Below are 18742 nucleotides of genomic sequence, written 5' to 3'. Positions count from 1 at the left end.
TTTTTTTTTTTTTTTTTTTTAAGTTCCAGGCTTGGAACGGACAACAGTCTGTGGTTTCCATGCCCTTCTGTACGGGGTGGTGTGGTGGTCTTGGCTCAGGGCCTAGTGGAACGTTTGGGGTCATTAACTGCTTGGGAAGAAGAAATGACAAATGGTGCTCTGAACACATCCCATCCCATTAGCTAAATAGAGGAAAGTCCTCCTTTTCAGTCTTTCCAGAGAGCCCGTTTGTTAGAAGACAGCAACTTTTTGCTTGTGTAAAACAGCTTCATTTGAAACCACTGCACCATTAAGTGGCCTTTGACACGCACCGCTAACCTGAGCGCATGGCGCTCCCTGTGACTGTCTGGTTGGTTTGCATTTATGTGGGCTTGTGACGACCATTTGATGGTGTGCTGTTGACAAGTCGCCAGTTGTCCCAGCCCTGAATTTTGACTCCTACCGAGGAACCTCTCTCTCTGTCTCTCTCTCTCAGTCCATAAATCCTTCTCCTCCTTAGATGGAGCAAATAAAACACATTCGTTTTAGTCCCCAGGGAGGGGGGAAGTGGGGGGGGGAGGGTAGCATGAGGCACTTGATGTCGTGTGTATCATCTGCTTAGAGATGATGTCTCAACATCCCACAGGAGGCTAAACCTTGGCTTTTCATCTGCATGCATTCCGGTCCTGTCTGGTACCCCTGCCCCACTTTCTCTAATGTTAAAAGCAAAAGAGAGCTCATTGGCAAAGCCACATACACACATTTCATCTCCTTTCAGTTGCAGGAGTTAGTGAAGAAAGTAGGTTTCTGACTCTGAAAGCAGAGAGCCAAGTAGCCAAGCCAAAATTCTCACAGGGAAGGGGGTCTTTCAGACAGGCTGGATGAAAAACTCTTTTCAGTTCTGTGTCCTCCGTTTTTCTGGTTTGAATTAGTAGATGAATTCTCTGGTTCCCCCACCCCCTTTCAAAGGGTGAGCCTCGAGTATTGCAGAGAGGGAGGATGGAGTTGGGGGTCTGGACCTGAGGGTGACACAGGGTATTTGTGCTAAGCCGGAGGCAGCCATGATGCCACCACCTGGGGCCCAGGGGGCAGTGGCGAATGGTGGTTCTTGGGTTGGCCCTGTTTGCTGCCATCTGAACAGTGCAGGGGACAAAGAAAACACGTCAGCAGGTGCTCCAGTTCTCCACCCCCTAGATAATGCTGCCTCACTGCTCGGGATGGGCACAACTCAGGGTGCTGCGGACGCGTATTCTATGGAGTGTGCAGTAACAGTGGTCTTCGTGCTACGTCACCTCCCCTGCCTTGAGTCTCTTAGAAGGAATGATTTTGAAGTTTTTAACGGAGTCCTGATAAGAATTTGGATATTTAGCTGGAATTCGTACAAAACCACCTATTAGGACAATTTGAAGAGCAAAATAGAGAAAGATCTTATTTGATGCAGGCCAATGGATGCATATGGACAGGGAGTTTATTTGGAACAGAACTGATAATCACTAGTCTAACTTGGGGTCCTTAATACAGATCAAAGGAGAGGAGGCATCAAGGCAGCTCTTGGGCCATCTCAGAGTCCCAGAATGTGGTGAAGGCAGGAGCAGCCCTTCCCTAAAGAAATTGGAAGTTTGTTTCTTTCTTTCTTTCTTCCTTCCTTCCTCCCTTTCTTTCTTTCTTTCTTTCTTTCTTTCTTTCTTTCTTTCTTTCTTTCTTTCTTTCTTTCTTTCTTTCTTTCTTTCTTTCTTTCTTTCTTTCTTTCTTTCTTTCTTTCTTTCTTTCTTTCCTTCCTTTCTTTCTTTCTTTCTTTCTTTCTTTCTTTTTCTTTCTCTCTTTCTTTCTTTCTTTTCTTGATTTTATTTATTTATTTGACAGAGAGAGAGACAGCCAGTGAGACAGGGAACACAAGCAGGGGGAGTGGGAGAGGAAGAAGCAGGCTCCCTGCTCCGCTTGCAGGGCTTGATGCTAGGACCCTGGGATCAGGCCCCGAGTCGAAGGCAGACGCTTAACAACTGAGCCACCCAGGCGCCCCAAGATATTGGAAGTTTCAATTCACTTGCTTTCCTGAATCTGGCTGCATTTACTTTCAGAGGCTAAAATGGGCTTCCAGGAAGGCAAGGGAAGAGCAACAGGGCACTCTTGCAGGTACTGTTACTTTGTGGCAAAGAGCAAAATGCACAAAATGCAAAAAGAAAAGACACAAAAGATCAGTTTGGTCAGATCAATTTAGTCCCTTTTCTCTAAGGTTTTATTGTTTTTTAAGGCTCGTTTACTACCATATAAAAGCATTGGACATAAGGAATGCTGCTGGCCAGCTCAGACAAAGTGCAGGGAGGGAAGGGGCGTGGCCACCAGCATTATAAACCCGTGGTGCTCCCATGGATTCTTCTGGGCTTCTGGACCTGGAACTCCTGGGGCCTCATAAGATAGGAGAAGGCGGAGCAGACAAGAGTGACCTGAGTTTCCGGTGCTCACCTGAATTTAAGGCCTGCAGGAGTTTGTTTTGTCCACATCTTGTGCCTTTTCTTTCCCTCTATTCTCCACCTCAACTTCCCTCTGGTGAGAAAAAAGAGTTCCCAGGCTGAGAGCATTCCCCTAAAAAGAAGGACAGAGGATCTTTAGCGTGATGACAGGGAGCTAAGTCTTCTTTTGTGCTCCAGTACTCTTGTCTTTTTTGTTTTTAATAAGCAAGTGACATTAACAAATGAAAGGGGTGACTCTGGAAGCTGGAGGGAAATATCTGCTCAGCAAGCTGACCACCGCAGGTGGTTAGGGGTGGGGGACACCTGTATTTGTTTGGTTGAATCGGTTGTTGCTCTGGGACCACACCTCCTGGGGAGGTGAAAGGTTAATGATGGCTTCCCAGGGGCAAGGGAGGGAAGGCCACTTGGCCAAACAGTTTGCTCCTTTCTCCTGAAATTTATAGCTGCGGTGTCCCTGCTCTTTCACCCGTAGCATGGCCTTCCATCTGTTCTTGAATAAAAATGCCTGTGGCTCTTTCTAAGTTTTTGCTTCATTCATTCATTCATGTGTCAGGTACCGTTCTAGGTATGTCTGTGTTTTAATGCATATTTCATTCAGAGCTGCTTGTGTTTAAGGAGCAAATAGAGTCAGCCTATGTCTTTCATATTCAGTTCAAGGGGGGATAGCTGAGTGGGAGGCTGTGTTCTAGAAGCTGTCTGATTCACGCAGAGTCTTCTCCATCCCACTGTGAACTGTGTGGGCACTGCAGGTCCTGCCTGTGATATTTTTGGGGATGAGAGTTCCCTGGTGTATGTTTTGGGGGGTACTGAAGATCAGGCAGGTTAGGCTAGTGAAGGGGAGGTGATAGAAGGATCTTCCCACCTCTCTATGTGTCCCTCCTTCCTGCTCCCTGAAATATCTCTGAGCACAAAAAGATATTGAGGCAAAATTGAAAGGACCCCAGAAGTGTAGAGGTCAGTCACTAATTTGTGCTAGGTGTAAATGACTGATTTCATAATCTATTTTGGGATCTAGTTTGAGAGAGAGGAACAGCTCAAGGCTACCAGATGCCTAATGGTGCAGGAGTTGGACAAATATCTGAAATGTTGTTTTGACTTATCCTGTGATTTAGGGAATGCCATGGGGAGAGTGTGTAGAGATGGTGAGAGGAAGTGGTCCAGCTCCTAGCCTGCCTTGTTTCTAAAGTCCTACTTTGAAAGATACTGGGGCATCTTGTAGGGTTTAATAGCTAATGGAATATTTAAGGTGAGATTTTCATTTAGTGAAATGCACAAATCATAAGTGTATCACTTTTTTAAAAGATTTTATTTTTAAGTAATCTCTACACCTATCATGGGTCTTAAACCCACAACCCCGAGATCAAGAGTCGCGCTCTACCGACTGAGCCGGCCAGGAGCCCCGTAAATGTAGTATTTGATGGATTTTTCAAATACCTACATGAATGTAACCCATCTTCCTAACAGGATTTAGAATGTTACCATTACCCCACAAAGTCCCTTCTTGCTCCTTCTCAGTCAGCTCTACCCCCACACTGAGAATTAACCTGATTTTTTTTTTAACCATAAAATAATTTTGCCAGTTTAAGAACTTCACGTAGGTAGAATCATATAGTATATATTCTTGTGTGAGGACTCTTTCACTCAGCTTAATGCTCCTGAGATTCATTTCTGTTGTATTATTAGTTGGTTCCTTGTTATTGTTGAGTAGAATTCCATTTTTACCATACCGCAGTTGATGTATTTTCCTAAAGATGGATCCCTGGGATGTTTCCACTTTATGGCTATTATGAATAAAGCTTCTATGAATATTCATGTACAAGTTTTTTTTTATGCTTTTATTTCTTTTGGGTCATTACCTAAAAAAGGAATTGCTGACTCATTGAGTAGATTATGTTTATTTTTAAGGAACCTTTTTCCAGAGTGGTTGTGCATCTTTGCCAACATTTGATGTTGGCAATCTTTCTAATTTTAGCTAGTCTGGTGGTATCTTATTGCACTCCCTGATGTTACTGAACACTTTTTCATGTGCTTATCAACTTCTTTGGGGAAGTATCTGTACACATCTTTTGCCCTTCTTAAAAAAAAAAAGTAGTATTTTAATCTTTATTTTTATTATTTTATTTTTACTTTTTAGAGATTTTATTTATGAATTAGAGAGAGTGTGAGTGAGCAGGCAGGGGAAGGGCGGAAGGGGAGGTAGAGGAAGAGGGAAAGAATCCTAAGCAGACTACAGGTTGAGCATGGAGCCCCACATGGGGCTTGACTCCAGGACCCCGAGATCATGACCTGAACCAAAATCAAGAGCCAGAAGTTTAACTAACTGAGCCATTCAGATGCCCCGTATTTAAGTAATCTCTACACCTAGTGTGGGTCTTGAACTTATGACCTTAAGATCAAGAGTCATGTGCTCTTCCAACTGAGCCAGCCAGGTGCCCCTGGATAGTATTTTTTTTTATTATTGTTATTTATTATTTCATTATTATTGCATTGTAGGAGCTCTTTATATATCCTGAATACCCGTCCTGTGTTAGATATATGCTTTATGAATATGGTCTAGCCTGCGGCTTACCTATTCAGTTTTTCAGTGGTATCTTTTGGAGAGAAGATTTAAATTATGATTACATCTAATTTATCCATTTTTCTCCTTTATGGATCATACTTTTTGTATCCTCTATAAAGAAATTTTGCCTAACCCAGTGATTTTCTCCTGTGTCTTTCTTCTAGAAGTTTTATAGGTTTATGGTTTTATATTTAGGTCTGTGATCTGTTTTGAGTTAATTTTTGTGAATGGTGTGGTGGGTGAGGTTCACTTTTCTACACCTGTATGTAGAATATTGTAGGACAATTTATTGAAAATATTAGCCTTTCTCACTGAATTGTTTTTGTTAAAAAATCAATTGAATATATATATATATATATATATATATATATATATACATATATATGGGGGTCTATTTCCATTGATCTTGAGTCTGTCATTTTATTAATAATGTACTATATTGTACTTTATAGTAAGACTTGAAATGAGATATTGTGAACCCTCCAACTTTGTTCTTCCTAAGAATTGTTTTGGCTACTGTAGATTCTTCATTTTTCGACATAAACTTTAAAATCATTTTGTTAATTTCTTAAAAAAAAAAAAGATCTATTGTGTTGAAACAATAGATCAATTTGAAATTAGATGAGAAATTCATCCTGATTTGCCCAAGACTGCCTTGGCTTTAGAAATGATAGTCTTGCATCTTTAGAAATGAACTCCTTCAGTCCCAGGCAAACTGGGATGATTGGTCACCCTAATTTGGGGAGAGTTGACATTTTAGCAATCCATGAACATGGTATATCTCTGTTTGAGTGTTCTTAATTTTTCTTAGCAATGGGTTGTACTCTTTAGGGTACAAGGTATGAATATCTTTTGTTAAATTTGTCTTCCTAAGAACTTTATGTTTTTTGATGCTATTATAAATGGAATTATTCAATTTTTAAATTTTTAAAAAGATTTTATTTATTAGAGAGAGAGAGAGCACAAGCATTGGGGAGGGGCAGAGAGAGAGGCAGACACCCTGCTGATCAGGAAACCCAACACAGGGCTCAATCCCAGGACCCCAGGATCATGACCTGCGCTGAAGACAGACACTTAATGGACTGAGCCACCTGGGTTCCCCCCTCCCCATTTTTATTTTAAAGTAATCTCTACACCCAACATGGGGCTTGAATTCACAACCCTGAGATTAAGAGTCACAGCTCTCCTGACTGAGCCAGCCAGGTGCTCCCAAAATATTTATAATTCTAACATCTTAGTCATCTCATGGTCAGTCCCATTGTTGCCCTTTGCTTTGAATGGGTCACATTGTACTGTTTCTATATTGTCTAGAATTGTGGATTTTATCTTTGACATGAGTGGTATGTTGCAGAGACTTTGGATTGTTAGGCTCTTCTGTAGAGCGTTCATTTTTTTGTGTTTATTTTATCAGGCAGTTAATTTGGCTGAACTTAAAACTCTAAATTGTACTTCCCCTGCACTAAATGGCAGCTAAAATCTCTTAAGGAGGCTGTTTGTGCCCTGTGCATGCATAGTTCACGTTTCAGTCGTAGAATCAGGCTGAGTTTATGTGCAAAATTTGAGGTTCCACGTCTGTGGCTCAGGACTTTCCACCATCATTTTTCTGTTGTTGTAGCCACTCCAGACTGTGTCCTTAGACTCTTTAGGCCAAGAAAACTGTAGGTTTCTATCAAAGTTTTAGCCTTCTGGCCTCGCTCCTACTGGGGCCTGCCCTAAGGTGAAGAGCTGTAAGAAATGGGACACTTAACTGTGCCATTTCCTTCCAAGAGGACCTCCCCTCCAGTTTCTACCTGGTTTTGGTTACTTTTAAATGCCTTCAGCTAAGGGTTTTTATATTTTGTCCAAAGTTTATAGTTGTTATTTGCAAGAAGGTTGGTCTAAGGGTTTCACCATAATTATTGGAAGCAAAACCCCATTAATGAATTTTTTAATCCCCGTCTTTTCCTCTTTTATATACTTATGTATCTTTTTTCTATTTAAGTTTTTATTTTATTTTTAATTAATTAATTAGTTAGTTAGTTAGTTAATGATTTTTAAGTGGGCTCCATGCCCAGCATGGAGCTCAACGTGGGGCTTGAATTCATGACCCTGAGATCAAGACCTGAGCTGAGATCAAGAGTCAGGCACTCAACCGACTGGGCTACCCAGATGCCCCTTAAGTTTTTATTTTATTCACCTGGTGCTCATCATGACAAATGCACTCCTTAATCCCCATCACCTACTTCACCCTTCCCCCAACCCACCTCCCCTCTGGTGACCATCAGTTTGTTCACTATAGTTAAGAGTCTGTTTCTGTTTTTGTTTTTTTTTCTCTCTCTTTTTTTTTTTTTTTAAAGATTTTATTTATTTATTTGACAGAGATAGAGACAGCCAGCGAGAAAGGGAACACAAGCAGGGGGAGTGGGAGAGGAAGAAGCAGGCTCATAGCAGAAGAGCCTGATGTGGGGCTCGATCCCATAACGCCGGGATCACGCCCTGAGCCGAAGGCAGACGCTTAACCGCTGTGCCACCCAGGCGCCCCTCTCTCTCTTTTTTAATTTGTTCATTTGTTTCTTAAATTCCACATGAGTAAAATCATATGATATTGTCTCTGATTGACTTATTTCTCTTAACATTATACTCTCCAGTTCCATCCATGTTATTGCAAATGGCAAGATTTCATTCTCTTTTATGGCTGAATAATATTCCACTGTATATGTATACCACATCTCCTTTACCCATTCATCTATTGACGGACACAGGCTGCTTCCATAGTTGGGCTATTGTAAATAATGCTGTAATAAACATAGGGACGCATGTAGTTCCTTGAATGAATGTTTTTGTATTTGGGGGATAAATACCCAGCAGTGCGATCAGATTGTAGGGTAGTTCTTTTTTTAAAAAAATATTTTATTTTTTAAAGTAGTATCTTCACCCAATGTGAGGCTCAAACTCACAACCCCAAGATCAAGAGTCGCATGCTTTACCAACTGAGCCAGCCAGGCGCCCCATGGGTAGTTCCATTTTTAACTTTTTGAGAAACCTCCACATTGTTTTCCACAGTGGCTGCATCAGTTTGCATTCTCACCAACAGTGCGAGAGGGTTCCTTTCTCTCCACATTCTCCCCAACACCTATTGGTTCTTATGTTTTTGATTTTAGCCGGTCTGACAGGTGTGAAGTGATATCATAATTTTGATTTGCATTTTCCTAATGATGAGTGATGTTGAGCCTCTTCTCATGTGTCTCTTGGCCATCTGTAAGTCTTCTTTGGAGAAATATCTGTTCATGTCTCCTGCCCGTTTTTTTTTTTTTTTTTTTTAATATTTTGTTTATTTATTTGAGAGGAGAGAGAGAGTGTGCACAAGCTGGGGAGAGGGGCAGAGGGAGAGGGAGAAGCAGACTCTCCGCTGAGCAGGGAGCCCATCATGGGATTCAGTCCCAGGACCCTGAGACCAGGACCTGAGGCAAAGGCAAATGCTTAACCCACTGAGCCACCGAGGCACCCCTCCTGCCCTTTTTTAATCGGATTATTTGTTTTTTGAGTGTTGCGTATTGTAAGTTCTTTATATATTTTGGATAATAACCCTTTATAGAGAATGTCATTTGCAGATATTGTCTCCCATTCCATAGGTTGCCTTTTAGTTTTGTTGATTGTTTCCTTTGTTGTGCAGAAGCTTTTTATTTTTTTATTTTTATTTTTAAAAAATATTTTATTTATTTATTTGACAGAGAGCACAAGCAGGGGGAGTGGCAGGCAGAGGGAGAGGGAGAAGCAGACTCCCTACTGAACAGGGAGCCTGATGCAGGACTCGATTCCAGGATCCCGGGATCATGACGCGAGCCAAAGGCAGATGCTTAACTGACTGAGCCACCCAGGTGCACCCGAACCTTTTTATTTTGATGTAGTTCTAATAGTTTATTTTTGCTTTTGTTTCTCTTGCCTCCGGGGACATATCTAGAAAAAACTTGCTACTGCTGACATCAGAGAAATGACTGCTTTTGCTCTCTAGGATTTTTATGGTTTCGGGTTTCACATTTAGGTCTTTAATCCAGTAGGAGTGTATTTTTGTGTGTGATGTAACAAGGTGGTTCAAGTTCATTCTTTTGCATGTCGCTGTCCAGTTTCCCAGCACCATTTGTTGAAGAGACTGTCTTTTTCCCATTGAATATTCTTTCCTGCTTTGTCAAAGATTAATTGACCATACAGTTGTGGGTTTATTTCTGGGTTTTCTATTCTATCCTGTTGATCTATTTGTCTATTTCTGTGCTGGTACCATACTGTTTTGATTACTACAGCTTTGTAATACAGCTTTAAGTCTGGAATTGGGATGCCTCCTGTTTTGCTTTCCTTTTTCAAGATTGCTTTGGCTATTTGGGGTCTTTTGTGGTTCCATATGAATTTTAGGATTATTTGTTCTAGTTCTGTGAAAAATGTGATTGGTATTTTGATAGGAATTGCATTAAATGTGTAGATTGCTTTGGGTAATATAGACATTTTAACAATATTTGTTCTTCCAGTCCATGAGCACGGACTGTCTTTCTGCTTCTTTATATTGTCTTCAGTTTCTTTCATTGGTGTTTTATAGTTCTCAGAGTACAGGTCTTTCACATCTTTGGTTATGTTTATTCCTAAGTATTTTACTATTTTTGGTGCAATTGTAAATGGGATTGTTTTCTTAATTTCTCTCTCTGCTGATTTATTGTTGGTGTATAGAAATGTGATAAATTTCTGTAGATTGATTTTGTATGCTGTGACTTTACTGAATGTTTCTATCAGTTGTAGCAGTTTTTTGGTGGAGTCTTGGGTTTTTTATATATAGTATCCTGTCATCTGCAAGTAGTTAAATTTTTACTTCTTTCTTACCAATTTGGGTGCCTTTTATTTCTTTTTGTTTGATTGCTATGGCTAGGACTTCCAGTACTATGTTGGATAAAAGTGGTGAGAGTAGGGGCGCCTGGGTGGCTCAGATGGTTAAGTGTCTGCCTTCAGCTCAGGTCATGATCCCAGGGTCCTGGGATGAGCCCCACATCGGGCTCTCTGTTGAATGGGGAGTCTGCGTCTCCCTCTCCCCCTGTCCCCCTCTCCCCTCGTGCTCATGCACACTCTCTTTCTCTCTCAAATAAATGAATAAAATCTTTTAAAAAATAGAGTGTAATTTGTCAGAAAAAAATAAAATAAAGTCTAGTTTGTCTGATGTAAGTATTGCTACTTTGGTTTTGTTTTGACAACCATTTGCATGATAAATGTTCCTCCATCCCCTCACTTTCAATCTGCTGGTGTCTGTAGGTCTGAAGTGAGTCTCTTGTAGGAAGCATATTGATGGGTCTTGTTTTTTTATCCATTCTGACACCCTGTTTTTTTTGATTGGAGCATTTAGTCCATTTACATTCAAAGTAGTTATTGATAGATATGTATTTATTACCATTTAATTACTTGTTTTATGGTTGTTTCTGAAGATTTTCTCTGATCCTTTCTTGTCTTTGTCTCATGCTTGGCTAGTTTTCTTTATCAATATATTTGAATTTCTCTTCATTCTTTGTGTATTTATTCTGTCTTTTCCTCTTTTAAAGTGTCATTCTGTTGATGAGAAGTGTCTAGCCTGCAGAGAAACTAATGGTCATGTCAAGATGGTTCAGACAGTCACCAAGAACAAACACCTCTGCTCCATCTCTTCTTTCTCCTGGGTAGATATTGAGATATCCCGTCTTTTCTAGCTTGATTATTCCTTTTCTTCTGTTAGGTGGTCGGATGGGATAATTTTGCCCAGTTTGCAGACAGGAAATGGACGTTAGGCTGCAATGTGCTGGTGTTGTGTGGGGTTCTTGCCTTCCTCTCTATCCACTAGCAGTCTTCCCAGGGTCCTGTGAAGGTTCTGGTATTTCCCCCCAGCCTGTGCCCTGGTCCTCACTCTCCCTGGGAGGCTCCTGGATTCTCACTGTGACTTTGATCCATTCCAGGCCCAGGAAATGGCAGAAACAGCTGCTGGGGCCATGCCCATGCTCTCACCTCCCTCCTTCCTACCCAGGATCTTTCCAGCCGTGTTTTTCTGGCTTTGTTCTGCCAGATGTTACCTTTCTCCTTATTCTGTGCAGGGGCAGCTGAAGGGTTCCGTCGGAAAGAGCCAAAGGGCTCACAACAGGGTGTCTTGTGGGCATATTGTTGTTACCATGCTGGATGATCTGTGTGTAGCATCTGGGTAGTGAATGAGTGTGTCTAGCCCCGTGTTTTGATTTAGCAACCGGGGGATAAGAGAACACACCTCGAGTTGCTGCCACGTGGCATTGAGGTCCAGTAGGATGAGAAGAACCACGAATCTGGAAATCAGCTTGGATTCCTCCGCTCTTCTCATACCACAGGCCAGTAGGTCACCAAGTTCTGTGAGGCTTAACTCCTCTATCTCTCCAACACATTTCTTTCTCTCTCTTTTCCCTGTTGGGCCTTTGTCCACCCGAGATCTTACCATTTCCTACTCAAGTTACGGCTTCAGCCTCTTCCCTTTTTTGTGGTGCCTCCCCCTGGCGGGCCCTGAACACTCCAGTCCATTCTCCATCCCACAGGTAGACAGACGAACGACCTCTGAAATGCAGATCTAATTCTGCTCAGATCCCTCTGCGGCTCCCTTTAGCTTTTCAGGAAGAGTGCAGAGCCTTTGACATGCATTGCAATGCCCTCTAATCCAGTGTCAGTCTTCGCCTCCTTTTTCTCCCCACCTTCTGAAAGGTGCCTGCCTTCTTGTGATCAGTCAAGGTTCAAGCAGAGATCCAGAACCGGTATGAGATACATATTCAGGGAGTTATTACAAGGAATTGGCTTTGCATGATTGTGGCGGCCGGGAAGGCAAGTCCAGAACTTGTATTCTAACCATCATGAAGGGCAGGCTGGAACTCTCAGGCCCAGCCAAAGCTGCTATGCATAAGTACAGTTTCTTCTTTTGAGAAGCCTTGGTTCTGTTCTTAAGGCCTTTCAACTGATTGAAATCTAGATTATGTCGGATAATCTCCCTTACCTAAAATCAACTGATTATAAACTTTAATCACATCTACAAACTAGGTTCACAGCGATGCCTGGGTTAGTGTTTGATTAAACCGCAGGGCTGTGGCTTCTCAGTGTGTGAGACTGACCGTCACGCTTCCCTTCGGCCAGACCTGAGTGCCGTCCTCTGACCTAGGGCTGTCACCTGGCTGTCTTTGCATGCTGCACCCTCTGCTGGGTGCCTGAGATGGGTGCTCTTTGGTCTCCCCGATGCCTGCCAGCGATAGGCCTCCCATTCACTGTATTTACATGCCTGTTGCTCTTTGAGGAAAAGTAAACTATTGAGTCATCCTGGAGTTTCAGACACTTCTGTTCTTCCCTCTGTTGCTGGCTGAGGGCTCAGTGTCCCAGAAAGTTGTTGGTCAGCTCCACGCTGTGTGTGTGTAGAGATGGTCATCTTCCTTCTCCGTCGTACCATGCATTGAGCCTTTTAAATGTCCTTGTGAATCTCATGGGCGTTACTACTGAAAAACACCAGCACAACAGTATTTCCAATTGCAGACAGCAATATGGACTTGAAGAATCACTGACTGTCCAGTCTATTAAAATGCCTGACAACTGCGCTTCCAGTCTCCCGGGCCTTGCCTATAAATAACGGAGCATACAGTGAGCACATCTAGCTGATGATAAATACACCTTTTTCCCCCTTTCCCCCCAAAATGGTATATCTGATCATCTTCATGTATGAACTTAAAATATGAAAAATGTTAAGGAAGCAAAATGGTTTGTAACTTTGTAAGTACTTATAACATGGTGTATCTTTTTGCTCATGAAAATTCTGTACTATAACCATTGTTTCTGTAGTTTAATCAAAACGTTTTTTTGGTGTTAAAAAAAAAAAAAAGAATCACCGAAAGTCGTAGTTTAAAGTTTCCATATCACCCAGAACCACTCTGGTTAGTGGAGAAAACTGGGTTGACATTGCTGCCCTGCCCCTGTTAGCTAGCTCTGTGGCCTTGTTACCTCACCCTCCTAGCTCCTCTGTCTTCACGGGTACAAATAAGGACACAAGCTGTACTTTGCAGGTTGTTTTGCAGATCAAGGACCTGAGAGCACACAGCCTGTGTCCCCTTCAGGGTTAAAATCAGGAAAACCAGCACACACGCGACAATCTCAGTGTGGAGCGAGTGGCAAACGTGTCTCCGGGCTCTCGCTCTCTAGACAGCCCAGCTCCACGGGGCCTTTGCTGATTCTTGCGCGTTCTGGCACGTGTTTAAGATCGCTGTCCTTTTTCCTGTCCTTCCTCTTATAGCCCAGACCCTTGGTGCTGGTCAGGTCCACAGCTCTTGTCCTGGGCCTTCGCCCAGATCCCCAAAGGTGCCTGGCTGCTGTAGACAGAGCCCCGTGTTTGGAGCCCGCCCTGCTAAGTCTCTGGGAGCCTTGAGGTCAGCCCTCTCACTTCTCACCCCTCTGGGTCTGCAGCTGTGAGCAGCCTCCCGCTCACTTGGGTTCTGTCGACTGGCTGAGGCCTCTGCACCCCGGCTGGGTCAGCCCCCCAGTCACCTGCGTCAGGAGTCCCGGGCAAGACCAGGCGAAGCCCACCTTGAAGTTGCTGAAGATACTTTCCACGCACGGGAGTTGCACGTTCCCCGCAGTCTCGCGCAGCCGGTCGGCCTTTGCGAAGCCTCGGAAGTTGCGCGCCTGCTAAAGCGGCCGCAGCCGCCGGGCCTCCCGTGGTCCCGCAGTCCTTTGTCAACCGCGCGCCGAACAGTTACTGTGCGCCTGGCCCTGCACCGGTCGGGACAGAGGGACAGAGGGCTCGTGCCCTGGCCTCAAGGAGCTCGTTGCATAGAGGTCAGATGGACAAATAAGTGACCCAGAGCCACAGGGAGCGACAGAAACACAGCTGACCAAGCGTCCTGTTTGGGTGCTCACGAGCATGTGCTTCCAGGGGAGACTTCCTGGAAGAAGTGATGCCTAAACCAAGACGGGAATATTAGCTTGATGAGAAGCACATTTTAGTAAAGCAGAGGGGGAGGGCTAGTATCCTAGGGCATGGCCCCCGTGGGGAACCACGAGCAGCCAAGCACAGCCAGAGCGTGGAGTTGGAGGTGGGCAATGGCAGGAAGGGCCTAGACAGGGGCTAGCCTGCGACAGACCTTGACTGCCATACAGAGGGGGGTGGATTTGGGCCTGAGGCCATGGAAGAGTATTAAGCAGTGGAACGAATGTATGTGTATGTCACGCATTACATTTATAAGCCTGTGTAACATGCTACCTAGTAAATAGTTCCTAGCTTACGTGTGCATTACCTTCCATCGAGATTGTCGCCTGCAGTGGTGGTACCTCGAAAGCTTACCTAACCCGCGGGCCTACTGCTGTGTATGCCGTTGGCGCTCGTGAGGTGGCGTCTGCCTTCTGAGTAAGGTCGTACAGAGAGGCTGAGGGCCGTGTAGGACACCCAGGGTCTAATCCTCTGCCACGGAGCAGCTGAGTGACCAGCTTCCGATCCAGTCCTCTCCGGGCCTCGGCTGCCTCCTGTTGGCGAGCATCCAGCCCTTTCTACTTCACACAGCTGGCATCAGGCTCAGATGAGGTACTCTCGGGGAAAACACTTTTTTTTTTAAAAGATTATTTATTTATTTGACAGAGAGACAGCCAGCAAGAGAGGGAACACAAGCAGGGGGAGTGGGAGAGGAAGAAGCAGGCTCCCAGCGGAGCAGGGAGCCCGATGCAGGGCTCGATCCCAGGACTCTGGGATCATGACCTGAGCTGAAGGCAGATGCTTAACGGCTGAGCCACCCAGGCCTCCCTGTGAAAACACTTTGAAAAGTCCAGAGTACAAGAACCAAGATGCCTTTCCACTTATTTATGTCTTCCTTATCTTTCATCAATTTTTGTAGTTTTCAGTGTACAAGTCTTTCACTTCCTTGGTTGAATTTATTCCTAAGGACTTTATTATTATTATTATTATTATTACTATTACTATTACTTTTGCGAGAGATGGGGGAGAAGGAAGGGGAGGGGTAGAGAGAATCACAGGCAGACTCCCCGCTGAGCATGGAACCCCACGGGGGGCTCAGTCTCACGACCCTGAGATCATGACCTGAACTGAAATCAAGAGGGGGCTGCTCAGCTGAGCCTCTCAAGTGCCCCAGACCTGATGCGTTTGTTTTGCTTTGTTTTGTTTGAGATTTTATTTCTTTATTTTGAGATAGACAACGAGAGAGAGCACAAGCCGGGGTGGGGGGGCAGAGGGAGAGGGAGATGCAGGCTTCCTGCTGAGCAGGGAGCCTGACGAGGGGCCCCATCCCAGGACCCCGGGATCATGACCTGAGCCGAAGGCCACTGCCCAAGTGACTGAGCCACCCAGGTGCCCCTTGACCTGATGGTTTTTAAACGTCCGTGTGATCTACAGATGCATTGCAATCCCTGCCAAAATCTCAATGACATTTTTTACAGAAACAGAAAAAATAATTCTAAAAATCATATGGGATCACAGAGGACCCTGGATAGCTAAAGCAATCTTGAACAAGGAAAACAAAGCTGGAGGTATCACAATTCCTGATTTTAATATGTTACAAAACTATTGTAATTAAAACACTTATGCTACTGGCATAAAGATAGACAGACACCAGTGGAACAGAATAGAAAGCCCAGAAATAAACCCACATACAGGGGCGCCTGGGTGGCTCAGTCGTTAAGCATCTGCCTTCAGCTCAGATCATGATCTCAGGGTCCTGGGATCGAGCCCTGCATTGGGCTCCCTGCTCAGTGGGAAGCCTGCTTCACCCTCTCCCACTCCCCCTGCTTGTGTTCCCTCTCTCACTGCCTCTCTCTCTGTCAAATAAATAAATAAAATCTTTTTTAAAAAATTTAAAAAATAAGCCCACATATATACAGTGAGCTGATTTTTTATAAGGCTGCCAAGTACACACAGTGGGGAAAGGATCGTCTTGTCGACAAATGGTGTTGGGAGAGCTGGACAGCCACATGCAAAACAAAATTGGACTCTTTTCTTACACCATACACAGAAATCAACTCAAAATGGATTAAAAACTTAAATGTAAGACCTGACACTGTAAAGCTCCTAAAAAATATATAGAGGAAAAGCTTCATGACATGGGTCTCGGCAATGATTTCTTGAATGTGACACCCAAAGCACAGGCAACAAACGCAAAAAAAAGGCAAGTGGGACCAAAGTCCAAACGCCAAATACGAGCAGGGCCGTTTCTCTCCGTCCTTGATCGTGGTTGGGTGTTTTGTGTGCGCGTACGTGCGTGCTCACGCACTGGTGAATGTTTTTCTATTTTTAAGGCATTACTTTTTCAAGTGCCTGTTATTTAATTTGATTTTCATTTAGTGGGTTGCTTAGGAAACGTGTGCACGTGGTACAAAAGGCACATAGTTAAAACTCTCTTTTCCCTGCCCCCAGCCACCTTTCCCTTTCTCGGGAAACAGCTGCAGCGATCAGTTTCCTAATCCTTCCAGAGATAATTTATACATCTACAAGCAATATGTGGGGATATGTTCACCCCCATTTTTACATAAATGTTAGTAGATTACAGGTATCTTGTTTTCTTGGGCACAAAAGGTTTCCTGAAAGGTCATTTTTTAAAAAGTATGCAAGGAGGGGCGCCTGGGTGGCACAGCGGTTAAGCGTCTGCCTTCGGCTCAGGGCGTGATCCCGGTGATCTGGGATCGAGCCCCACATCAGGCTCTTCTGCTGTGAGCCTGCTTCTTCCTCTCCCACTCCCCCTGCTTGTGTTCCCTCTCTCGCTGGCTGTCTCTATCTCTGTCGAATAAATAAATAAATAATCTTTAAAAAAAAAAAAAAGTATGCAAGGAACTTAACAGCATTGATCTAATTGGGTGTGCAAACACTAGCTCCGTGGTGTGTCAATAGGTATTATGTGAAAGAGGGTTTCCTAGCTGAGTTTGGAAACTGTGCTTAAACAGGTTTCATTACTGCAAAGACTTCTGGGAGCCCTTTGGCTGTTGACTGCCCCCATCTAGAAGGCAGCAGAAAAATCTAAGTGCTCCGAGCTTATCCTACCATGGAAACCCCTGAACTCCTTCTCGGGGGAGGTGTTTGGGGAATTCTTGGGAAACTCTGGGTTCTGAAGGAGCGTCTTTCTGTGGGAGGAGTTGATAGGCTCATCAAGTGGCCGAGAGGCCTGCCCTCCAGAGGGCCGCTGTCTGAGCAGCTGTGATAGTGGGATGGAGAGAGACAAAAATAAAAACTGCCAAAGCTCCTCTCCCCTGGGGAGTCTGAGCGTTGGAGGATAGAGTGTGGGCCTGGGCCCTGGGGAGCGCTGGATTTATCTGGGCTGTTTGAAGAGTATTAATCATGGGACCTGGGATTGAATTTTCCCAGCACTCCCATCCTTCAGTCCTCCGCTTATTGATGACAGTCACCATGCTCGCCCCGCCCCAGAGTTCTCGTGGCTTTGGATGTGGAAATGCCCTCATCAGATGTGACACAGACACAGATACACACACACACACACACACACACACACACACACACACACAGTCAGACACGCACACAGTGGAAGTTTCAAGGAGTAGAGTTTCACTTCACAGGTTTCGTGGATCAGAGGGCTTTCAAAGGCCCCCTGGAAGTTCAGCTAAATCATGCTAGTTCGGAAAAGTCAGACTTTTTAAGTTTTTAATGTCGGGAACTCTTTAAATCTGCTGACTTTTTACAGATGAGGAAACAACCAGCTTGCCCAAGATCATTTGCAACATTAAGCTTTTTTACATGATAATTTACTTTAAAAAATGTATCCTTTGGGGGGAAATGCACAAAACGATCCCCTTTTCGATGTATGGCTCCCCTCTGTGGCTCCGCTGCATTTCTTTAGCTGTTGATTAAGGATCAGGAAGTCCCTTGTGAAACTCTTTTGTCCCCCAAGCCTCACACCATCAGTTGTAAGCGTATTTATTTGATGGAAGGGTCTGGCAACACAAATTTTTGTAGGGTTGATTAGTCTTACATAGCTCCAAGTGCTTATAAATTATATTTTAAAAGTGAAATATTTGGTTTCTTTTTGTGGGGTATAGCGAGGTTTAACTTACGTACAGAAAAATGTATGCTTTTTAGGTGTACGTGTTTGAGTTTTGACAAATGTGAGCAGTTATGTAACCACCACCATAATTCAGATATAGGATATTTCCATCACCCCCACCCCTCAATTCCCTAGTGACCCTTTGTAATCAGTCCCGTCCTTCCACCCTGATCCCGACAACCACCTGTCTGATTTCTGTCCGTGCAGGTTTGCCTTTTCTGTAACGTACGGCCTTTTGAGTCGGGTTTCTTTCACTCTGGATAATGCCTTTGAAATTCATCGGTGTGCGTATCAGTTCCTTTTGTTGCTGAGTAGTGTTGGTGTTCATCCTTTCACCCACTGGATGGACACTTGGGTTGCTTACAGATTTTAGTGATTATGAACAAAGCTGCAGTGAACATTCACGAGCAGGGCTTGGTTTGGGTATGTGTTTTCATTTCTCTGGGGTAAATCCGTGTTGGGATTAGAGGGCTGTTTTCCAAGGTGACTGTGCCATTTTGCATTCCCACCAGCAATGTATGAATATTTCAGTCTAGCATTTGATATTGTCTTTTATTTATTTTGGTAATTTTTGACTATTCCAGTAGATGGATAGTGGTATTTCATTGTGGTTTTCATTTGTATTTCTCTAATGCCTAGCGAGTTGGGCATCTTTTCGTGTGCTTATTTGCCATTTGTCTGTTAAAATCTTTGGCCCATTTTGAAAA

At 43.9% G+C, this 18742-nt stretch overlaps 1 protein-coding gene across 3 annotated transcripts in view; it reads left to right on the top strand.

Moving 5' to 3' along the window:
* Positions 1–18742, top strand: part of STOX1 (storkhead box 1) — a 54290-nt gene that overhangs the window by 732 nt on the left and 34816 nt on the right. The window lies entirely within an intron of this gene.

The sequence above is a fragment of the Ursus maritimus genome, unplaced genomic scaffold (genome assembly GCF_017311325.1).
Source record: "Ursus maritimus isolate PB19 unplaced genomic scaffold, ASM1731132v1 scaffold_7, whole genome shotgun sequence".
NCBI lineage: Eukaryota > Metazoa > Chordata > Mammalia > Carnivora > Ursidae > Ursus > Ursus maritimus.
This window is presented reverse-complemented; position numbering and strand designations above follow the sequence as displayed.